Below are 26099 nucleotides of genomic sequence, written 5' to 3' on the forward strand. Positions count from 1 at the left end.
GGCTGATAACTCTAACTGCCCCTTCCTAAACTGCCAGTCTTTGGAGTCCATAGAATAGACCCATGACCGTTAAAGTGGAACCGAAGCACTATAATTCTGTAGTGTGTATAGGTCCCTGAACAATGTATAAATAATTTACCCCAGGCATTCTGTTAGGTGTCCAGAAAAACTAGAACAGTTAGCCTGTGGCCTTGGACAGGGAAGGAACCTCAGAACAAAAAGGCCTGTATCCTTTAAGCATCTGATAAAGCCACATTATTCCATCAGAGAACACCAGACTTCTATACATAATAATATCTCTCCAGGGGAAAAAAACCTCACAGTGTTTTAATTTTGCTTTAAATTACATTTCAGCACAAGCTCCATTTGGAATAGTATTACCGTAAATACCCACACATTTTATATATACAGTGCACCCGTGTTATATACAGCCGTGCTATATGTGGCTTTCAGTATATGGTGAAATCTGTGCAACAAACAGGAAATGGTGCGTGCGCTCATGGCACACACACCATGCCGCGCTGTGTGCACGAGCCTCATTATTTTCAATGGGGCTCGAGCATATGCGAAATTTGCCTTACACAGGGATGGGTCATAACAGATCCCCCACGTAAGGCAAAGGGCACACTCTGTGTGTGTGTGTGTGTGTGTGTGTGTGTGTGGATGGATTCAGTATGTGAATAGACCTGGCATGAGAATTGAGAGTTCATTCCTATTAAAATAGAAATTGTTTTTCCCTCAAATTTGGATGTGAACTTTCACCCTCATCCTGAATCCTTTTGAATCATATTTACTAAGACCAGGAGAGAAGACCTTATCAAACATCAGCACTTTTGAATGGCCATACACTGTGCACTAAATTTTTTCTTGCATTCCTTTGACATTATTGCGAATAAGTGCAAAAGCACCATACTCCATGATTACTGTTCTCCACAGTTAATTATAATCTTCATGTGTTTGTTGACACTACACAATGGAATCAAGTATAGTGGTTGGGAAGCATTGCCTCGCCTCCTTTCTGCCATAGCTTTCATCTTCTTATAAAAACAGCAGTACAAGGAGTGTGGGAGGGGTATATATGTACATGTGTTTGCCTTCTTGCCATTAAACTCAGCTTACACATAGCCAGGTAAATGCTGCTATAGATTCTGAAGAACATTTCCAATAGCAATAGCCCTTCAAAAAAGAAAGGACGAGAAGAAAAGGGATAATGTATTTTAGGGTCCTGTAGACTTGAAAGTGTATGTTCCCAGCAGGATGGCTCAGAAGGCACTTAGACAAAGATCTGCAAATCTTAAGAAGTTCTCAATGAAAAAATCCCCTTAAAAGTTCATTTACCACCCAAAGCTTGGCACAGAGGCTTCCAGTCAGCACTTGAAAATGTTCCAGCAGTCATAACACGTTGACCTCTTTGTAAAGTTTATTTATTTGAATTAAGTCAGGAGTATCACTTTACCTGCATGAGCAAAAATGATGGTTCTGGCTCCCTTTTTCAAAATGCAGCATTGGCATCTATGTGAAATTGCCCTACCAGAGGAAGCATGTTTAATTAAATAGGTGAGTGAGTGACAGTTTAAATGCGTAGCTGTGTATGTATTTTTAAAAGGAATCATATTTTCTTTCAGAATGACAAGGTTCTTTAGAATGTGCACGCCTTTCTGCATGAGATCTGTGGTAATTGGAAGCTGTATAATTAGAGATGCCTTATGAACTGGGATGTCACGGGGCTCTGGCTATTAAAACTAAGAAGGTTCAGCTTGCATTTCTTCCCCTTTCCTTCAGTTATCATAGAAAAAAATGTTTCTATCCAGCCTTTTGGAAATTCCTGACTAGTGATCATGGCAGCCTACATGCTATGTCAATGCAAGCAGTTTTCATTACAAGACCACAGTACCTACATCTTTCCATTTCCAGATAACTACCTCATTGTGGAGATAGCATATAGATTGGTAGACCTCTGCAACATGAAAAAATGAGGGGCAGGATTGTCAGGTTAGGACTATCCCAGTCCCTCAGATTTCAAGACCAAAACACAAGATCTAGGGGCAATCCCCGGTGATGTCACAGGGAGAGTGGCCTTCATGTGATCAAAAGGGTGATGCTATAATGGCAATCCCTTATGATGCCATCAGCAATGAGACCTCACATATAAACAGCTGTGCTTCTAATACAAAACACAATCTAACGTACTGAGGGGATTTTTCAATACTCTCATCCTGAGATACCGCCTCTTTGCTCATAGGACTAAAGATACAAATCCTGAGATCTGGCAACCATAGCTAGGGGAGAAGGCATGACAATTTCGTTTACAATTGTTGTTAAGGAAGAAAGACGAGCTCACACATCTCATACTGGGAGACTATTCCTTTCTGCCTCTGTCGCCATTTAACACCAACAACATTTATAGAATAAGTTTGCTGATTCACTAGTCACAAGTCCCTCTTGTGAATACCATAGTGTGTGAGAGCATGTGAGAACTGTAGTTTCTGGGAGAAAATTCTAGCAATATGCATGTGACTGATATAATCCAAGAATGCCTATGAGATATATGCTTATGTGAATAAGCTTAGACAGAGTTCAGCAACTGGCTTCTGGTGTACTAACTGCAACAAGACAAAAGAGGGATGACATACCTAGGTTGCTTGTGGATCTTGCAATGTCTACATGACTAAATCAAGATGCACAAAATATGAATAGAGAGGTTTATATGCTTTCCTGCTCCTGGGCAGCCCTCAGACACCATGGTAAGATCTAAGGCAGAGTCATTTGCCATTTTGGCTTCAAAATTCTGACTTCTGCTGTATAATACTGTGAGCATTCATGACGTTTAGCCTATCTCTCCACACTGGCCATGCAGGGTTCTAAAACGTGCAAGAAGTCTATATATGGGTTAGCAATTTTTGAATGTCTAATAGATGTCTAAATTCATTAATTGCTCAACTGCATGTTTTCAAACTTCCTCCTCCTTTGCTTTTCCATACCCACTTTATTGCGACATCATTTTTCTTTTGCTCCTTGTCTCTCCTCCATTACACCATGTATTTGATTATGATCATGTATAAAGTAAAGTTACTTTATTATTATAATGATTATGACCAAATAAAGTTACTTTTATAAATGTTTACAAAGGAGAGTAAGGGGCTCAACAGACCGCCCCTTTCCTTGCTGGATCAGGGCTGTGGCCACTACACACTGTGCCTTGATCCGGCCTTTCCCCGGCACAAAAAGAAGCTGCAAAAAGTGGCTCCTTTTTGCACCATGGGAAGGGTGCCCTAGCCGCAGTGGTGGCGGCTGTGCTCTCTGCTTCTTTAGTGCAACACATGCAAACTCTGCACTGAAGACGCAGTGTAATGCTTGGGCAGCGTCACACTGGCGTGGGGGCAAATTCAGGGCAGCCAGCATGCTGTCACCATGCCCCCACTCTGCCAGCTCTTTATGCCAGTCTATACAACTCCTAAGTTTGCTTGCTTTCTCTGCTAGAACCTGCATGTGAGTGTGGGACAGGTTGTTGTTCAGCTACTGTCTTGCCAATTTGATTGCTCTGCTTGAGAGGATCTAGTACTATCTGTCACATTTTCCAACAGTACATATGTCAGTCCCCTTCAGATCTTCTCCTAGATGTGTAAACTCAAAGTGTGCTTTTTCAGGATTTCATTTTATTTGGTTTGGTTTTAACTACTGCATTTTGGGTTATTTCAGGGTTAAAGAACTAGATAGGACATTTACTGTCCTAAACTGACATGACTATGGGTTTCAGTGACTATAGTGGGAAAGTAGAGCCGAGAGTTATTTATTTCCCTTTAGGATCAGTTGACCAGGTTAATCAAATTTGGCTGGATAGTTCCCAACATTTGTGTTTGCTGAACTTGTTTATCTTTTTTACTACTGCTGGCAGCAGCCCTGTGTTGAGCATAATCTCTTTTTATATGCCCATGGAGTTCTTTAATAACCAAGTGTTTTTGGTTTTTAACTATACAAATAAATTCCACATTCCCTTCCGTCCTCCGAAACTGACCATTTTCTGATCTGAAACAATGTAATTACAATGTGTCACAGTACTCTTGGTAGAGTTGGTTTATGTACGGTTTGGGAGGCTATTTGATTCCAGACATCAGACATCAGCTTGGGACATGAAATCTTTATAAAGGAGAATAACAAAATGATCTGTCTGCCATTCAAGGCAAATACCATATGCAATACTATACCAGCTCCTAACATCTGATTTAAAGAAATATGTCCGGAGTATGCCAATGTCACTGTGTCATCTCATAAGTCACAGTGGGCATTACGAAATGCTCAGATAGTAATGTAAAATTCTCTGGGTTGGATCCAGATGACTCAGAAAATAGTCATTGAAATTGGTGGGATTTAAGCTAGCCACCATAACTATCTAATGTCCTATTCATCTTGGTGGATATACAAACTGAATGCAGATTATTCCTAGATTCTGTTTCTGCAAAAAGATTACAAAATACTCTCATTCCAGCAGCATCAGAAGTCAAAATAATTCATTTTCAGTATCATTGCCTTTGGGACGATGGCCGGTTACAGACCGGCACTTTAGTGCGTGATGAGCACGCACTAGGGTTACAAAAGGGCGGTGCTTCTGCACCGCCCTAACCCTAGTGCGTGCTCGTCACGCACTAAAAAGCGGCGGCGCCCTTCCATACGCCGCCGCCATGGACGTCACGGCCGCGCCGCCCTCGTCCTTGCTCCGTGCCAGGTCGCTTGTGCACCCTGAACACGGAGCAGGAAGGAGCTCCGTTTCGGAGCTCCTTCCTGGTTAGTCCTGGGCGCAGCTTCAGTACGGTGCGTAAAAGAGAAAGGGGCCAAGCGGCCCCTTTCTCTTCTCCCCGCTACCGCGGGGTGTCCTTGGGGCTTGAAGCCCCAGGGACACTCCTTTTCAGGCTGCGGGGAAACGGCGTTTTGCTGCTTCCCCGCAGCCTGAAAAGCGGCGGATCGAGGCCTCAGTGGCTGCCGCTCTACACACTGAGGGCCCGATACCCCGGGGAAAGGGGCGGGTGCAGACCGCCCCAAATGGGCGGTCTATAACCTGCCATAGTATCTCTGGAAGAGTCTGAATACTTTCTATGGTCTATTTTGATTTATGATAGGACATAGGTGAGGCTGACACACCCCAGGTCAGTATTTATGTAAGATACCTGGGAAACACAACAAAATATTATCCTTAACACCATTGTGTTATGCATGTCTATTCCACTCTCCAAAAAAGAGCACTGCCAGTGGTTTGAGTATGACTATGACTCTGGAGACCAAGGTTCAATTGCCTGTTAGGCCTTGGAAATCCACTGGGTAACCTTGGGCAAGTCACATACTCTCCTGAAAACCCTGTGATAGGTTTGCCTTAGGATCACTATAAGTTGGAAATGACTTGAAGGTGCACAACAACAACCCTAGTGCTGTTTCTGGCTTCTTTCAGCCTCAACCAATAGTGTAGTATAGTGCTGTGGCCAGTGCTGCAGTTCATCATACTGATGTTCAATTGTGGTGCTGTTGTGATCTATGTGGCAAAATGCCCAGCACAGGAATGCAGTGGTTAGCATTAAAATGCTCTGGGAAGTGCTCTAGTACCAACTATGTAATGTTCTCATGTAAGAGGCTGCAAACACGAGCAGTTTATAGTTTTTATGGGTTTTTTGGGCTATATCAGAGATGCCAGCCACAGAAGCTGGCAAAACATCAGGTACAAATTCTTTTAGAACATGGCCACATAGCCCGAAAAAACACAAAAAACTATGGATGCCGGCCCTGACAGCCTTCAACTTCACACCAACAGTTTATTTTGCTGTGGTGAGCATACAGAGATCCAGTTTGAAACTGATAGCAGAACTGGTGTCCTGAAAGTGGCAGCTCATATTTCATTTGAGTCTTTGTATAACACTTACCAGTAGAGCTATAGCTCTTGAAGTAGCGCTATAACATCTTGAAGTTAGAAATCTAAGCTATTCTCATAAATGGCAGCTATATCTTCATTTAACACGGGTAATGGGCCCATAGTCCTCCAGTGTTGTTTCATTCCCATATCCGTGCAGAAATTTGAAGTTAAGATCCAACAACACTTATATAGCTAAGCACCTGCTTTGTGATATTTTTGATCAGAATCTAATACTCCAGTTCAGCCTTTAGCCAGGAATTTAGACATACATAGAAGAGTTCTGGGTGAGACTCCAAAAACTCTGAAGCTCTTCTGAGCTTATGGTGGTAGGACAGAACAGAGGGAGGAATGGGACTTTTCTTTATGTTCATATTTGTTCAATTTATATTTTTATGATTTTCCCTTACAATGGAACTAGGGTTATCAGACATCTCTTATGCTACAGGATGTCCCTTAATTGAAAACCAGAAAATATGCCCCATATAGGGCTGGCAGGTGTCCTGCATTGTAAGACATGTCCTCTGCTTGAAGGTTGGAATGCTTTCCCTTGTATATAGACTGAATGAGAAGCCAAAAAATGCTGTATTTTAGGATGATGCCATTTCATAACAGGCAGAAATGTGTGCAGCATGCAATTTATAAATATGGTCAATATGCTTATTTTACAGAGAAATACAGAACTAGGTTAAATGAAAACAATACTTTCATTTGGAATTTAAGTAGGACACAAACCTGTTAATAGTTCTTTTCTAACTGTCAAACCTGCATGTCATGAATTTCAACTTTCCCTCACTGCTGTTTTGAAAACCTGGCAACACTGATTGTAACCAAAGTGAAGCAAACTATACCAGATCCAGTGATGGCATAAATTTCTCATCCTTTCTGGGATATAATTGGAAACCAAAAAGACTTTTCAGCCTGTGGATTCAAAGTCTCCCCATTTCATTCATAAAAGATTGAGATGGACATTGGATCTGGAATGGTCTGAGAGAAAATCATGCCACTGACTTTGTTGATTGTAAGATCAGCAGGTTGGCAGTTCGAGGCCCAGGTGCTGCAGGATGGGATGGGCTCCTGTCACTAGTCCCAACTTCTGCCAACCTAGTAGTTCAAAAGCATGCAAAGGCAAGTAGATAGATAGGTACCACTTCTCCCTGGGAAGGTAACAGCGTTCAGTGGAGTTATGCTGGCCACATGACTGCCAGAGCAGTCCTCAGACAACACTGGCTCTTCAGATTAGAAACGGAGATGAGCACCACTCCCTACAGTCAGTTACAACTAGACATTCATGTCAAGGGACTACCTTTGCCTTTACTAGATTCTTTATATATCATTTTTATTTTCTATTACAGTTCTTTTTAAAAAGAAGAAAAGACTGTCACCTTAACTTGGACTGAGATTGATTAAAATGTGCCTTCATTGACTAAAACTGGGTGCCACAGATCAGTCAACAAACTCTGTCCTCGGTTAATCTACCAATTAATATCTCACTATCTATACTTCCAAAAAAAGTGTGAAAGCTCCAGAAAGTGTGTTCTTTTCACTATTGAGCCTTAACTTCCTCATGTACACACTTTTCCTCTTCAGCCACAATCACAAGAGATATTTCGAAACTTCTTAACTATGATTAGTGGAAACCATATAATTTTAAACCATATTAAACTGGCTACTTTTCACTAGCCAATATTAAGATTAACCATTATTTAGGGATTCGATAAACTGCATTTTATTTAAAGTGGAAATTCTGGTCTCTCCCTTGTAGCCACACTACATGACAAGAGAGGATGAGGAAAGATATTAAGCCAGGAAAAATATTTTTTCATAGGGGGGTTGCCTTTGCCACCTTTGAGGCTGAGAAAGTGTAACCTGCCCATGATCACCCAGTAAGTTTCTATGGCTGAGCCAGGATTCAAACCCTGGTCTCCGGAGTCATAACCCAGTGCTAAAACCATCATACTGGCTTCAGGGACATAGCCAAGGGAGGGGTCCGTGGGTTCCGGACCCCCTCTTCCGTTAGATACAATGAAAGGTGTGTGCCATTGCACTGCCATGCCCAAACCCCATTATAATGGTGGCACTTAGTCTGGACCCCCACCCTTTCCTAAAATCCTGGCTACGTCCCTGCTGGCTCTCAGTAATGCTGGCATTATAGATAATGCAGAACATTTAGCTTCAAAACTAACATCCTTCTAAGATTTTGGAGGTAATCAATACAAAATTAGTGTTGTCATTTAACATATGCTGATTTTTATTTAAATATTTCTATATGATGCTAAGCGATATTCCCATCCTTTGTGACATTTGGGGGTTTCAACTAGTTGTTAGCAAGTTTTAACAAATCTAACACTTTCTAATGGACAATGGCCCTCTTCTCCGGACAATATATCTTTTGTTTTCTCTGCAGTTTGTTGCCCCAAAATGTTACAGTAATGATAAGATGTGACATTATTTTAAAAGATAAGGACCAGCAACATTATTTTCTGCCTGACCTTTACAGTTACCAGAACAAGCAGCTTTTATTAGCAAAATAGTTCAAGCTTTTTATTACAATGGATATTTGGCATTATTCGATGAGAGAAATATATAGTTCTTGACAGGAGAAATTATAAAGCCCCCCCCCCCTTCTTCTGGTCTAACATTTTAGCAAAAATAGAATCTCAGGATATTTTAAGATAAAGAAGGAAAATGACTGTAAGAGACAAGAATGTTTCATATATTAACTGTATTAATATATTAATGCAGTTTTACGTCATTGACAGCCACAGACTGAAACAAATATGATGGCTTTACCTAAAGGCTGAAGGAGATATATTGGTCAGCCTTTCATCTCAGCTGCACATTTACATGGGTTGTCATATATTATAACTATAATAAGTGCATATATTATTATAAGACAGATTTGAGCTGACAAAAGATAACAGAAAAAAGGATGTGAAACATGAAGGGACATTTCAAGACTGTTGGGTTTTTTGTTTTGTTTTGTTTAGTTCCACCTAGTCTAGACCCAGTGAAATGAATGGAACTTACTTATTTATGTCCAATTACTTTCAGTGAGTCTCCTCTAGATAAAACCAGTGTTGGATTTTTCTCAATTTATTTTCCTTCGGTTAGCCAACATTGTTTTTTTTTTAACTTCAGGAAGCACACACAGGCTTCTGTCCTGTGATATCTCACAAAGAAGGAGGTATTACTAAAAAGCCCAGTTCTTGAGTTGTTCACCGGTTTTGCATTTCTTGTTATTCTATGTTAAAATAAATAAATACCGTAAATATGTTATTTGTATTCCACCTTTCTCCCAGAGTGGAACTCAACGTAGCTCCCAAGGAAAATCGATTATCTTTTATAGTGTGAAAGGCCCTTACAGAAGTCCCACTCTTTCAGTAGTCTGTGCACGCATTGCAGTGTAATCCAAGTGATGATAGAAGCACAGGTCCAAGTGATTCACAGTTTATATGACATCCTCGGTAGAAGCCCTTCTCTCAGCACCACCACTATTGCAGGAACAGTTGTTGGGGGCACAAGAGAGGGCCTTCTTGGTGGCTGCCCCTAAATGTTGGAACTCTCTTCCCAGGGAGGCCAGAATGGCCCTCTCCTTGTTGTCCTTCCATCAGCAGGCTAAGACAGTTTTATTCAAACAGCATTTTAAAATAGAAAGTGGTTAAAAAACGTGCTCGGGTGTGTCGTATTGTTTTAAAGTGTACTGTTTTAAAGTGTGTTTATCTTTTTAAATTGTATTTTATTCTTTTAACGAGTGATCTGTTTTAATATTGCAATAGTTTAATTCTGTTTTAATGCTCACTTTTGTATGTTTTAATTGTATTGTTCTTTTAAATTGTAAGCTCAGAGTTGCAAATGTTTGGGGGGAAGTAGATGATATTATTATTGTTGTTGTTGTTGTTGTTGTTGTTAGGTGGGGAAACCACAAAACATAGTGGTCAAGAAAGGCAGGTGATTCTGCCTGGTGTGAACTTTTCTGTGATTGTACAATTAAAGGTAGACATTTGATTTCAAAGTGACTTTCACATACTAAACTAGGTGACAAAATACCTCCCTACTAAACAACTTAGGGCCAGGCTCTGTTTTACAAAGGATTGAGATTGGACTGCTGGACATTTTCCCTTAAGAGCAGCTAGGACAGGGTCTGAATTTGACTGAGGCAGAGGGAGAGAGTATTTTCCATACATCATCTCATGCCATTTTTCTTATCAAAATCCAGAACACTTTTTCTCCACCTGCAAAGCTAAGAACAGCTTTAGGATGTGATTTTTTTATATCAGGAAAATACCAGTTGGGGACAGGGAGGGAAGGCACCAATATTGCTACTTTGATATTCACAACACAGCTACTTAGGAGACAAAATGAAAAACCTCTTAATATCCAACCACAACTCTGTTGTGTAATATGTACTTTGGCTTTCTTATATTTTATTTTCCTCAACTGTGGCAGTTTTCCCTCTCCCTGCTCTTTTATTTCTAATAAGAAATAGAGTTCAAATAAAAATAATAATAATAATATTTTTTCCTTGCCACATCAGTTGGGGGATTGATCACTTTGCAGAATAAATGGAAATAAGAAATAAGAATGAAATCCCTTATGAATGAAAATGATACATAAAATTCTGTACACTGCATTTGGAAAATTCTGAAGAACCATCATTAGCTGGAATGTATGATTCTTTTAAGAAATAAACTGGAATAAGCTGGAAGGCCACCGTGCTGAGTTCCTGGAAATGATCATCTCTGTAAGGATCGCAAAGGCTTCATTGACCATTTTGTGCGTCTGTGTGTATGTGTTTGGTGGATGGCATAATATTTCCACTTGCATTGGTTTCCTGGCATGAAAATGTTTATAGCACTCATTAGCTAAGAGGATGTCGGCACTGGTCCAATGAATACAGATCTGCCTTCTGATTTTAGCCATTAAATTGCAATGGGATTCATAGGCTTAACATTGTGGGTGTGAGGATAATAAAATGGATCTCCATCTTTAGGCCAGTTACCATGGATGCAGATAAAGGTCATAGTGGCAGCTGCTAACTAGTTGCCTTCCTAGCTGTATTTCCTACACTATGTTTTAAGGGGGGGGGGGATCTGCTATAAAGGGTATCCACTTTCTTCAAGTGCATGTCTCCTTCAGGCACTAGCTATGATCAGTAAAGGTACCTCATTTATTCCTTTATTTCAGAGGGTTGGCTACATTAGTCTGTTACAGTAAAAACAACAAAGAGTCTTGTGGCACCTTCAGGACTAACAGATTCATTCAGGCTTAAGCTTTCATGGACTATAGCCCATTCTTCAAGATGCATGAAATGTTATCTTCAGTTGACAGATATATATCAACATGGTTACAGAAGGGGGAAATGTAAACTGTGGACCAAATGGCACAGATTACTAAATTTTCAGAACAAAGAGAATCTAATTTGCTGATAAAAAGGAACAGTTTCATGCTGGAACACCCTTTGATGTCAAAGGGAGGCTCCAGAATGAGATCACTGAACTAGAATCTATCAACACATTTGATTTTATTCTGCTTGGACTTAATTGGAAGTCTGTGTCTCTTTCCTGAAATTAAATTAGACCCTCATGGCTAGAAAGATGAATTTCTCGCTATTGTGAATGGCCGGATGCCTTGCTTCTTGTATCCATTTGGTCTGATTTTCAGAGAATTGTATCTTTTTTCAATTTTTTATTTTTTTAAAAAATATATTTTACAGATAGCCACCCCAATCAGCTAAGACAGTATGGATACTCGCAGAATCACATTCTGATTATGGAGCTGCAGCCTGCAGGTACCCCTGGGAGTAACATTAGGTGATGGCATATTGTTGCTATCAGAAACATGGAGTGTGAGATGACTACTCCCGAAATACTGGATCATAACTACGCCTGATTTCCACATTCACCAGGCACAGATCAGGTGAGTTCATTTCCAAATTTGGATTGAATGAAGTCCTCAAACATACTCAATTTTGTCCCTGTTTGAGGGACAAAACAACACAGATATTGCCTTCTCTTTCAAACCAATCATCTATTTGGAAAAGGAAAACTATGAGTTCCTTCACTTCTTTGTGGAACTTGAGTTTTTTATGGAAAGAGTCATTGTATGCTTGGGTCACTAAGTGGCATTACACTGAGTTGTACCTGGGTAAAGTCAGGACCTTTTCTTTCTTTTGTTAGATAAAATTTCAATCTACCTTTTGAACTGGTGTTTCCTCTGAAGCTTCTTTGTCAAACTGTAATAAAATAGGTTGTGTTTATTTTTCCTTTCCACTTGATAAAATGTTTATTTTGTTTTCAAAGGCAGATTCAACTCCCCATTCAGCCAAGGAAGTGCCTGGGCAGCCTTGCATGACCCCAGGATAGTTATTTGTGTCACTTGATAAGTAATAATATATTTAATAAAATTATATTAAAAATACATAGAAAGCATGTCGTCCATAGGTGTTAGGGTCAAAATGATAATCATAAATCCTGCTGCAACAATGAAAAGTTGGCAGAATACCTTGTTGTTATTGTTGTTACTTAGCTTCTTTAGACAATTTATAGTTTCCTTCCTTGCCCCTGAAATCAGAAAGGTATGTATATAAAAGTAGAATAGAAATCAATATACAGCAGAATAAAACCTTCCATAAAACCAGATACAGTCAGCCCTCCATATCCACATTTTATCCATAGATGTAAGCATCTACAGCTTGAAAATATTATATATATATATATATATATATATATTCCCAAAATTAAAGCTTGATTTTGCCATTTTATATAAGGAACACCATTTTACTATGCCACTGTATTTAATGGGACTTGAACATCCACAGATTTTGGTATCCATGGGGGTTCTGAAACCAAACCTCAGCAGATACCAAAGGCCCGCTGTAGCATAGAAACATCTCATTGCAACAAGAAACAAAATGCCCTGAAACAGAATTAAAGTAGGCAACATGGAAGTTAAATTGAGCAACATGATTTGAAAAGAATGGAGAGGATCTTGATGCCTGTTTGGTTCCTAGCATGGCTACGTAGAGTCATTGTTTTACAGCCAGAGATGGTGAAAACATAACATGAAGTGCTATAATTAGCTCTCCCCCCCTTTCCCTCCTACCCTGTTTATCTGATCTTTCATTTGATTATTGCATTCCAGTACATAGCAGCGTTGACTCTTCTCCCCTTCCACTGTTTTTGGAAAGTTTGCATTGCCTGTTTACATTTTCTTTTGAATTTTTTACTGGTTGGTCTGCTAGCAATTCCCCTAGATTCAAAATGGAAGCTAAAAACCACATACCTCTGGGAATACAGGGCTTTACTGTATTTATTTTACCACATCAAATTGGTGCTGTATCAATAGGATCCAGGAGTGATTTTGATGCTGAAGATATAAATTATTTATTCTTGCAAGGAAAAATAAATAATTCTTTGCAGAAAATAATTATGCACAGTTTTCCAAGACTATTTGGAGTCCAGGATTCATTCTGTGAACAACTGAAAACCCACATGTGTTTTTAATACACAAAAAAATGTGTTTTTTCACAGAAAGTAACTTTTTTTCTGTACAGAAGACTGGAGCTGCATCCACACTGCACATACCTTTCTCACTCCGAGTGGTCTCCTAGAGTTTAAAGTGGATTGTATTTATTTATTTCATTTCATTAATATGCCACCTTTATCCCCGGAGAGACCCAAGGCAGCTCACAAATAAAACATTTAAAATCTCAATAAAATTCAAAAGAATTAAAACATCTACACCCAGTATAAAATCATATAAAATATACAAAAGTAAAAAACATACTAAAAACCCACCTGCTCCATAAAACCCACCCTGCTATGCATTACAAAATGCCTGCCTACATAAAAATGTTTTTACTTGCCAGCAAAAGGCCAGCAGAAGGGGGCCAACCTAGCCTCCCAAGGAAGGGCATTCCAGAGGGTGGAAGCAGCCACTGAGAAGGCTCTCTTGTGTCCTCGCCAGGCAAGCCTGTGATCTTGGCGGGACCAAAAGAAAGCCTTCTCCTGCAGATTTTAGGGCTCTCACAAGTTCATATGGGGAGATACGGTCTCTCAAATAGTCTGGCCTAAGCTGTGGAGGACTTTATAGGCCATGACTAGCACTTTGAATTGTGCCTAGAAATGAACAGGTAGCAAGTGAAGCTGTTTTAACAAGGGAGTTACATGCTCCCTGTAACTGGCCCCAGGCAGCATTCTGGCTGTCGTGTTTTGAACCCACTGAAGTTTCCAGACAGTCTCCAAAGGTAGCCCCACATAGAGAGAGTTGCAGTTGTCCAAATGGGATGTAATCAAGGCATGTGGAGTCAATTCCTTAGGCCATTGGTATGTCCGTTTACATAGTTATAAAGGCAGTGTAGGTTCTACACACACACACACACACACACACACACACACACACTTTCTCCATATTTCCCCCCTACAGAATAATTCCCAAACTATGGCAATTCTCATCATGCAAGATTCTTCTCTTCAGGATTTCCCTAGACTTTTGGTTCATCATTCATTTGAGTCCACACAGGGTCAAATTCATTCATTTGTACCTGAACAACCAGAGCAGTTTCTTGAGAGATTTGGACAGGACCCCCCTGAAACAGTATGGGAGTTGGCATAAGCACTGCAGGGAAGGAAATCAAATCTATCATTCTATTACTAGGAGCCTTCACTGAATTAAAGACCCTTCAGTCCATTGAATGAGTTCCTTATAGAAGGGTAGCATTCTGCCCAGTCCAGGAATTCAGTGTGTTTGTTCATTTACTTATTACAGTATAGCAATGTATATTAATTCTGTGGATCTCGCCCCGATATTTAGTGACTGTTCTTCAGACTGAAAGATTGGTTGGTTTACTTTATAATGCCAAAGTCAACCTCCCCCCCCCCAAAAAAAGAGGGTAAATTCTCTGTTCTTTCTGAGCCATGTTTTGAGTGACATTGCTAACTGTGGGTTGTTCTTTATTAAAAGTAATAACACATTTCAGAAGCCAGCCACCTGTATTACTGAAGATACAGGAATAACAATCTTGAGAAGATCCCAGAGTTTTCACTTTTCCTACCACTTCTGCCATATTTTTAATCAGAGGATTTTTGTCTTGTTCCTTGTTTACTGTTGATATTTTCCGGCTGATTGGAGAGGAATGACATTTTGACAATTTGCTGTAGCAGTAAGCACTGTACAAACAAAAGGTGCTGATGAAAACTGGGAACCCATTATTATGTAAATTGTGGCTGACTAACACCGATTCCATCTCCCAGTCACCATCACTGAAACCAGTTTTACTCAATGATAATAATTTTCATGATTGCAGACTTCAGAGAGATCAGAAATAGGCTTTCACTGTTGCATTTATCTACTGTGGGTACTTGACCCTTAATTAAATTCTGAAACTTTTTATACGATAAAGTAAAATACAGCTGACACTTCTCTTTAAGCCACGAGCATCGAAAACAGAAGAACAGCCTCACAGGGTAAAGGTATTTCTTACTTGCATTTTTGCAAGGAGAATAAAATTCAGAAGTTATGTCTTTTGAAACTGAACTCAGTGCTTGAAACAGATCAAAGTATATTCGCTGGATTTGAATACATGGGTGCTTTTGTCGTGTCGATGTTAATTGCTGCTGAGCAGATTACTTTACTGTGTGATTGTGTCTGTACAACTTAGGCAAATGCCACTATTTATGCTTTGTATGCTTGTTTCTTAATTTTTTACAGTTTCATTGTGTAGTTTGTTTTTTTTTAAATAATTGTATGTGTCTGTTGCCTTTTTCTAAGCCTGCTTTTGGTAATGAGGGAGCAAGATAGAAAATTTTAAATAAATAATTTTTTGAAAAGAAGGGAGATGTCACTGCACTGCCACTAAAACTAACAAAGAATATGGATTAGAGGGTTTACAGGCTATGCCCTTTGGGACTTTACTAGCTGTCCAGTTGTGCAGAAGTGAATTTTGCCATTCAAAGCACAGATGTGCCACTCCCTCTACTGCAAGCCATGGTTCAGCGAAGCAACGACTAAACCAAGTGCATCTAGAGTAGCACTCACCATACAAAACCTTTCTCAGGTTGTGGGTAAGTTGCAGTCTGGACCAGTTCAAACTGCCTGAACTAGCAATGGAGTCAAGGCCTCTGAGAACTTCACTAACTTAAAATCTTTGATATAAAATTTCCCTAGGAGCAAAACTATTCCATCTATCTAGTGACTACTGACTGGAAGGAAGCAAGGTAGAAGTGTTTTGAAAGCTGACATTTAATATTTCTTTGGATATAACACATTGCTAAGCATTCAGATCACAGAGCCAATGAACTACAAAAAGTAATTACTAGAGTGGATTTCACGAAGAGAAGAAAGATTATTGTGTCACATTAAATAACAATTGTATCCTTAATGATGTGTTTGACTATAATACAAACATCCGTCTACTATTACATGCACTACAATCTACCTTTCTAATTACTCCAGTGGCTTCCTGTTCCCCTGCCAGAATGTTGTGCTTTCAAGACTATGTAAACATTAAGTGAGATTTTTTTCCTCCAAAAAAATAAAAAATACAAGCAGTACAGCTGCATGGTCACTGACAAATGGGCTATAAATTGTTGACAGTATTATATATGAGTATAATAATAGTTATATGCTTGATTGAATGTCTCCCAAAATATTCAAATATAGTTAAAATGTAGATTTTAAAAATTCATTTCCATTTTCAGTAATAAATTGTAGTAAAAACAGTAGCTACAGTTCAAAGATCACACTCGGGGGGAAAACATCATGTAATAGTTAATAGAGTGGTGCTGCTTTTAGAATAAAGATTCAGCACAAGAATAGTTCTTACTGTACATTGGAATATTAATCTATTAAAGTTAGTTTGTGAGTTCTGCTTTCTCTCATATTTGAATTTTGGGGGCATTGATAAATCCTAATCAAAACTGAACCAAACTGAAATTTTCACTCATGCCTATTTATGTTTAAATTTCTTTCAAACTGATGGAGCTAAATTTAGTCACTACCAGCTTTGCCCATTGAGTTTAATAGTTTGGGGCCCATAGACCTGTAGTACTTACAAATATGGAACTCATGTCTGCTTAGCACTTCTTTAGAATTTATGACTGGTCAGTCATCAGGCCCAAGTTACATGACTAAACATGTGATTAAAATATCACAGATTACAGTGATGTATATAACTAGGTATATTTTTTGAGATTCTACATTAGCTACTTAAATACATATGCATAACTAGTAGAAATAATGCCGTTTGATACTACTTTAAGTGTTGTAGCTGCATCCTATAAAATCCTAGGATTTCTATTTTACAAAACCATTAGCCTTCTCTGTCAAACAGTGATGGTGCCTCACAAAGCTACAAATCCCAGGACTATTCAGGATAGAGCCATGGCAATTAAAGTGGTGATATTAATCTGCATTATTTCTCAAGCATAGATGCTTTCTGCCCTGACCCTCAAAGCCACCTTAATAGCCAACAATTGGATTAGATAAAGAAGTTGCAGCTGCTTATTGGGGCTCAAGGGGGATGATGTTTCCAGACACTTCTTGTCAGCAAGTGAGCTTGCAATGAGACATTTTGATGGAGTCCTGCTTCTGATCGTCACAGCCTTGTTTACTGGCAGGAATGGGCTGGAAATGTCATCCTCCTTGCACCCAATTGACAGATGAGCAGACCTCCTCCACCAGTTGCAGCTGCTGGCTGTTGTGGGGGGCTTGGCATGGTATTTATGTAGTCTTATAGCAAGACTTACTGATAATAAGTTTTATAAGACTTACATTAAGACTCTAGGTTACAAATTGTAACTACAACACAGAATGCCAGCCATTATTTGAAGACCTGCTGCAAAGGACCTAGGACTCTCTTACACAACTATAGTGCTACAATTCCATTTTAACTTCCTGTATGGAATTCTGGGATTTGCAGTTCATGGAAGGGCATTGGTTTCATACTCTTGTGACTCATAGGAAGTAAGGAGCTCAACAGACCAGCCATTAAGGCCAGCCTGGGGGTGGAGTTGGGGTGTGGCGTCTACATGATGCACACCACAACTCTGCCTCCAGGCCAGCATGATGTTGCATACCACTCCACATGGTGCACAGCATCACGGCGCTCCTCTGGCGCTGCATGTGCATGATGCAGCACCAAAGGAGTGCAGAAAAGCCATGTGCTGGTGCCTATGGCACCCTCTCCAGGGCGCAAAAAGAAGCCGCTTTTTGCAGCTCCATTTGTTCCACAGAAAGGAGAGATCAGGGCCACAGCATGTAGCTGCCGCAGTCCCAATCCGGCACTAAAGGCAGTCTGTTGAGCACTCTCAGTTATTGGTGCCCCCTGATTAAAGGCACAAGCATCATTAATTGCTTTTCAACAGCTAACAAAAACTCATCCCTTTGATTTGTCCTTAAGGTGTGTATCTGAAAAATCACTGTCAGCCAATTAAAATTTGATTTATTTTACGGCTTTGATCTATTGTTTTAATTTTGATATTATTGTGCCATCCATTTCATATATGAATTTTGAATGGCATTATACAAATCCTGTAATATATTATTTGGCCTCACGATATTTAAAAGATCCTGAGAAATTTGGGAGAGTCCCTTCTCTTGACATGTTTGGAGGGGAGGGGAGGGCCTTTTGTTTCTTCTCATCCATTTTTTAAAATGCTGCTTTAATCTGTTTTTATTTTTTAATTATGTTTGGTTTGTATTTGAACATTATTGTTGCTGGCCCCTTTGAGCACCATTTTTTTAACAGAAATATTGGCTAAATTAAACAATGAACACAAAGAGTATCTCCTATCCAGAATTTCCCATCCAGAATTAAAACAGCAAAAAACAAAAGCAAATATCAGATTACAGTAAAATTTAATATATAACTCTACTATAGATGAAATTAAAACAGTTAAAGGTATGGCCATTAAAAAGAAAAACAGTAAATGTTTACAATACAGCACATTGTGAAATGTTCCTGAGCAGACCATCCTCAAAGACCTGCTGGAACAAACAAACAAACAAACAAACAAACAAACCAAAAGTTTTCACTTGCCTACAGTAGGTTAGAAGGAAAGGGAGATCCAGAACCTGAGAGCAGCCACCAAGAAGGCCCTCTCTAATGTTCCTACCAAATGTTGCTGTGAAGGTGCTGCAATAGAGAGAAATGCTTCCTCCGAAGAGCTCATAACATGGACTAGCTCATATTGGACTTACAGGGCTTGAGGCTACCATTTTGCAAAGTGGAAATAGGTCCATGCAATGAAAGGACCTATTAGCTTGGGGCATGTGGATGAGCAGATATGCAGCTCTGCACAAATGTTCCAGGCTGTGTTAGTACATGAAAAAATGGCACATCCTTCCCATTTTACAAGCAAAAGCCTACTAGACTGGCACTGGAATGCCACTACCATCAGTGATAATGAGATAGTATCCTCCACTGCAACTGAGCAACAGGTTACTTTTTAAAGGACTGTGGTCAAGCCATATGTCATAGGAAGCTCAGAAGGGAATGAGTAGTGGCTCAGAAGGGACAGCCTGGGAGATGCTTCTTCTGTATACCCAGTATTTGCCCAACAGTATGGTTGGCTCAATCATCAGTCAGAGTGGAAAAATCAGAAGAAGACTAGGACTTAGAAGAGAGGAATAGACAAAATCATGAAATGTAAAAACATATAATGGAATATTAAAATTATGTTGCTTGACATTATAGTATTCCCCATTTCTATGTGTGGATGTGAAAGCTAAACAGTGAAAAAAGCTGTTGAAATGTGGTGCAGGAGAAGAGTCCTGTAGATACTATGGACTGCTAGAGCAAATCAGGCCTAAATTCTCCCTAAAAGCAAAGATGACTAAACTGTGGTTGTCATACTTTGGCTACATTGTGAAAAGAAACAACTCACAGTGCTTGGGAAAGTGGAGGGCAGTAGGCAAAGAGGAAGACTGCATATCTGATGGATGGACTCAATCGGGGAAGCCCCATGGCCCTGAATCTTCAAGCCCTGAGCAGGATGGTTGGGGACAGGGTGACTTGTAGGCTTCTCATTCACAGGGTCACCATAGATCAAATTCAACTTGATGGCAGTTACTGACATCAAATAAAATAGTTGGCCTACTATTTAAAATGCATATAGCTTCATTTGGGAAGACTGCATTACTTGAAAAAGAACAGAATTGCAGCTTTGAATATCTATACAGAAAACACATAGCCCAAACTTGCTGCATTCTTTTTGAAAAAGCAAGTCGGAGAAAAGACTAGGCTAGAATCATTTCCTCTGACATGCTAATTTCATCAGCCATTCAAGACTGGTGGTGGGGGTGACATTCAAGGATATGATTTCCCTGCTTGAAGCCTGAGATTGCATAGTGCTGAGAAATCTGTACCACATGCATTTTTCCTCTGAATGATCAGCCAGCTGCCTGAAAATCATGATCCAAAGATGGGCAGTCATCCTAAATCTATATGATCACCAGTCCAATTGAAATCAATGGTGCATATGTAAGTGAGTGAAAAGTATTCTGAGGAATAAAATCCTGATTTCCTCTACTGGCTTGGCTTCTATTTCATTTGTTAGGTTGGCCCGGTTTCCCTTGTACTATTTTCTGTTGTTTCAGATATATATTCTGTTTCCCCCTCCCACAATGCCCAGTTTTTGGCATGGAGTACTATATTAAAAGTAGAATTCTATATTTAAGATGTAACAGCATGTTTTGTGTATTACCATGTTACAAATTCAGAATTTGGAAACATTATTTTTTTGGTCTATAACTCCAAGACATCCACAGCCAATTACAGTAGTTAAAACACTAGATCTTTCATGTAAATTTGGCTCTATATTTTTTTTGTATGTAGGAAAAAACAGAATAGGACAGATGCTATTCAAGTCTAAGGCCTAGATTACCTGTAATACTATCAGAATTGTACAATTTTACTTTGTAATATAAACTCAGAAGAATCAGCAAATACAAAAAGCTGGGACTACCTGTAAAAATCTCAAGTAGAAATGTCAATAAATTGTAACTTGATGAAGCCATTTTGTGGAGGTGAAAGTAGTTTCATAGAGGTGGCTGAAGCCCAGAAAGTACCTTTTCATTTGACATGCAATTAGCATCTTTTCCACTCTTTCTGGCTGGAAAAATGGATGCTAGTCACCTTGACACTTGATCTTATTAGAGATGGAAAGAACATTCAGATCAAGGTTGAAAAATGGGTTTCTTGGGTGATAGGAAACCCTGACAAGAAGAATTCTGGACAGGTGAGAATCTTGACAGTTTGTGACTTATTCTGCACAAAACATGCACATTTCTGCACACAAAATGTGATTTTCTCTGGCAAACCACTCCACACATGTGTGTGTGTGTGTGTGTGTTTTCACAGAACCACCATGGTGTAGTGGTTTCAATGTTGGACTACAACTCTGGAGATCAGGGCTTGAAACCCTTTATCATGGAAACTCATTGGTCAAGTCACATTGTCGCAACTTCAGAGAAAGACAAAGGCAAACCTCCTCTGAACAACTCTTGTGAAGAGCCAATGTGATATAGTGGTTTATGTGTCGGACTACTACTCTGGAGATCAAGGTTCAATTCACCGCTTGGCCATGGAAACCCACTAGTTGACCTTGGGTAAATATCAGACTCTCAGCCCCTGAAAATCTTGTGATAGGTTGACCATAAGTCAGAAATGACTTGAAGGCACATGACAACAAGCATTTGCACAGAACTGCAAAAAATCCTGAACTGCAAATATTTGAAAATTGTACAGTTTTGACCAATTTCTCACAGCAGGGAGAAAAATGCTAAAAATATCTGCTTTTTTCTGGTGCAAATCAAATTTTTCATGATTTATATCTGAGGACATTTGTTTCAATGCTTTCAGTTTTACAAACCTGTGTTTCTGACTTGTGCAACTCAGCAGCCCTATATCTTAATATTTTGAGGAGGAAATGTTTCCCTGCCAACTTGTTTGTTCAAAAATAAGAAAAGGCCCTCCATTCCCCCTCCCTTTTTTAACTAGCTTTGGAACAAGTGCAGGATTTTTCACCTTCTCCATGGCACCTTTTCTTGGCTATCTGATCCTTGTCAACTTGCAGGAGAGTTTAAGAGCTCTTGACAACCCATGTTATTTCTAGCACCAGTTTATGGGTTAGTTTATAATACTTTATGTGAATTGATTGCCATACCACAGCCATTATAGCTTAAAAGAAAAACAACTGCATGAAACCTTCTGGGCAGGCTAATGCTAAGAAGAAAGGAAGTGGAAAGGTCTGCTCTCTTTCAGACTGACATTGTTACTGGCTACAGCCCTCTATGTAGCACAACTTACAAATGGACCTGTTCTTCCATAGGGGCTTGTTATGGTGTGTCCAAGACAAAATTAGACAAGCAAATCCTTTGGTCATGTTTGTCAGTGGCTAGAGCTTAACAGGATGTCACCAAGCCAAATTTCCATGAGCTTCACTATTCATGTTAGAACTTGGAGAGGAATGTGTATTTTTTTTTAAAAGCCATGAAATGCTATACAGAGAGAGAGAGAGAGAGAGAGAGAGAGAGAGAGAAGCATAGGGAGTGAGAAGCGATTCACAAACAAAACTGAAAAATAGAATATGAGCCCAATACATATGGCCAGAATCCTGTTGGGGAATTATGAATGTGTAAGCACTATAGTTACAGTGCTATGCAATGACTACCATTCTAAGCAGCGGCTGTGATTGATAGGTGTCAATCCCCTGTCAATTGGGAAACAGCTCACTGACATTCCCACTCCCTCTCATGAGTGATCTCTTGTGAAACAGGCAGAAGCAGGAATCCGGTCATAATTTCCCATCACACTAGAGTTTGCTTGCATCAGGAGGGGAGTTGGTCCATCAGCCAGATGCTCCCCAGTTGATAGAAAAGACTCCATCGATTGCAAAGCCTCCTCCCCAGAAAATGGGGATTGGGGGTCCTTTCACAGTCCCTATGTATTCCCTAAACTAGGAGATAGCTATAGATTATGAGAACAAAACAGCCACAAGTATATAAGTAGGCTGTGCATTTGTAATTAACAGGATTCCAACCCATATTTTTAGTGATTAACAGCATTTTTCTGGGAGCTAGGACAAAGTGTGGTTGGTTTGCTTTTAATCACACACACATTTTCAAAGCTGTGTGATGGGAACAGTTTTTCATCTTCAAAGCAAACCTCAAATGGACTCCAAATGGATGCACCTGTGAAACTAGGTGAAAATTGCCTGCATGGTTTTAGCTCTATCATGGCTGTAGAGGGGTCTTTACTATGTGACATCAGGAAGGAATGTTGGGAAACCCGTATTATGCAGGTAAGGGCAAGCAAGCCACACTAATAATTTGATCAAAGTTTCAGTTTAATAGAACAGTAACGGCTGTAATATTGAAAACTGGTGTATCATGTTTTCCTCTAGGAAACAAATGGGTGCCATATTACAAGTAAAAAGTGAGGGTATCAGGCCAGTTAATCCTTATTATTTTTCTTCCAGTGCCAGCACCTACATTCAAGCCATTGCAAATTAAATCCTACAATGATACTTTACTAAACTTTTTTTCCTTTGCATAACAGTAAGGAATGCTTGAAATTCTAAGGCAAAATTGAGTCCTCTTCAGAGATCTGGTGTGCAAAACCTATGCACGCATATGCACTTAAAATAAAGCCTACTGGCCATCTGCAAAAGGGGTTATTTTCTTTGGCATCTCTGACCACAAATGCTTCCTGTTGTTGCTCTGCTATCCATCTTGTACATAGCTTTTAAAAAATGTAAGTTATTTTTTTTAAAAAAAAAATAAGTATAAAGCCATTGCCCTTTGGGCTCTGGATAGGCAGGATTTTTAAAATGTGCTGGGTCAACAAAGGGTCTGATGTGAAACAAAAGTCCTTTCATTATTGGATTAACTTAACCTTCAGCATTGCTAGGTTGCTTTTTTATATTCCAGAACTATATTACTCATGCCCTCTAATCGTCCGCATTGCAAATGCTGGAATATTCTGCAGGGGTCCTGATTTTTGTATTACTGTATGCTGAGTTTATAAACTGAAACCACGATCAGCCTTGACAGTTAAGCTAATGTCAGATAGAAGTTTTATTTATTTGGTCATTTCATCGAAAAGTAGACACTGTGTCTGTGGTTTACATCTCTAAAATCAAATGAACTATTTATGTGTGGCAAAGAGCTGCCAGACACATAAGCCTTATTCACGAATACTTTTATGGTTTCTTTACACTTGTGAAGTAAAGAATTTGTGAAGGTGTATTCTGTACCCAGCTCACATACATTTCATGGGGGGGGGTCCTTACGTTACAAGGAGGTAAGACTTGACACAAATTTAGACTCTTAGAAACAAACTTACCATGGTTCATAAGATGTGCCTACATGAAGGATTGCTAAGTGTGTATCCAGTTGTCCATTGCTTATGCATGTGAGTGAAAACAATTACATTGGGTATGTTGGGTATGTTAGAAAAAGCAATAAATTCATACATTTAATAACATAAATGCATACATTACAGGAAAAGGTATCTAAATTTCCATGAGGAAGAAAAAAAATAATTTCCATGCAAGGAGAAAAGTGATAGAACTGATATAGACAAAGGATAGAATGATAATGCCAGCAGTATTGGGGAAAATGCTGCAAAATTCACATATGTCCTCAGCCCGGCATACACTGCATGTATAGACTACAGCAAGTTCAGCCATGATGTCAGTAGAACATGATACTAAATCAGTTCAAGGTTGATTTCTTTTTAGTGCTAGGGCACCAGACTGGAAGTTGGGGCGACCCACTTCAAGAGCAAGATACAGCCAGCACAGTCTTGCCAAGAATGGGAAAGACAAAGACCTGTGTATCTTTTGCATGGCTCTGTCCCTCTGTGGGCTTTCTGCAAAGCCCAAAAGACCCTTTGCCCCCCCTCCCTTTTCTGGCCTCACATCATCTTGTTTGAATGATGCAGGCCAAAACCCCAGGCCTAGGATTGGGCTGGACCCTCGCAGACTGGACATGGATTTGGTGGATCTAGTCTAATCCTGTGAATCATTTTGACCCTTGGTTTTCTGAAGTTTCCTGGAAAATTCCACTACAAACCCCAGCTGCTTAGATACCCCACATACTCCTTACCTTCCCTGTGTCTTAGCTAGTGAGCAGAGAGAGCTATATAGTAACTGTGATGTGGAAACTGGGTGCCTGGCTGCACCCACATGACCTGATGCCCCATTTTTACATCAGATGTAGTGACAGAAGTTCCCTCACTAGCAGAAACGTAGAGGAAAATAAGAAGTTTGTGCCGGTAGAGGGTCTCCAAGCTGGCACAGAGACAGGTGTGTAAATACCCCTCCATCCCTGTGACAGCCTGGTGACTGACCCAGGTTAACACCCAGGCCAGGAAAGCACAGACTGAATCTGTGCTGTCCTGGCCCTTCTGCTCAGGGCCTTCATTTATAGAACATAAACATCTAATACAGATCTTAATAAACCTATAAAGGGTCTTGGAATACAAACTTGGATCCTGGAAGTTTGTTTCTACATTGACAAATTCCCCTCAAATTCCCCCCAGGCATGCTGAGTCCTGTTTACATGCTGCACCATCAGCCCAAACCTTTAATCCGCTGCTGATTGTCTTCATGACATCCACATCTGATTTGGGGGTTTCTCCTCCAACCAGCATTCAGATAACTCACCTTTTGCTGTGGATTTTTATCTCTCTCCAGAGCCACAATAGTTACTGCCTTTTCACTACAGTCCCTGCAAGCTGCTCAGCACTGCCACTGCAGACGCAAGTCAGTCTGAGGTCAGAATGAGGCATCCAGCAGTGACAACATGGTTTGCCACCTCATTCTGACCTCAGCTGTGGTATTGGGTGACAAACAAGGACCATGTGGGAAGGCAGTTGCCCATCATTTGCTGTGAAAGCCAAAAACCTGCAGTAAAAAAAAGCATGAGTGGTTGTGGAATTGGGGTCAGAATACTCCAGGAGCAGCCCAGAGTATTTTGAAAAGTGAAGACATTATTAGACATCAACCCCCTACCACATATCTACCTGTTTGGTGACCACTTCAGAGAAGAGGAAGAGATAAGTGTGGATTCACTTTTCCCATTATTTGTTCAGCAACCCTAGGCTTTGATGTTGTTGGGCAAGGGAATTACTTAACTGAATTTGTACAATATCAAGGAAATCCATAAAATGTTGCACCTTCAATGGCCCAGTACACACAAG

At 39.8% G+C, this 26099-nt stretch overlaps 1 long non-coding RNA gene across 1 annotated transcript in view; it reads left to right on the plus strand.

Moving 5' to 3' along the window:
- LOC121926445 overlaps positions 1-26099 on the plus strand; it is a 249588-nt gene that overhangs the window by 47115 nt on the left and 176374 nt on the right. The window contains exon 2 of the long non-coding RNA XR_006103018.1: positions 11610-11812. This is a non-coding gene — a long non-coding RNA (uncharacterized LOC121926445). The remainder of the gene's footprint in view (positions 1-11609; positions 11813-26099) is intronic.

This window comes from Sceloporus undulatus, chromosome 3 (assembly GCF_019175285.1).
Source record: "Sceloporus undulatus isolate JIND9_A2432 ecotype Alabama chromosome 3, SceUnd_v1.1, whole genome shotgun sequence".
In the NCBI taxonomy this organism is placed as follows: Eukaryota; Metazoa; Chordata; class Lepidosauria; order Squamata; family Phrynosomatidae; genus Sceloporus; species Sceloporus undulatus.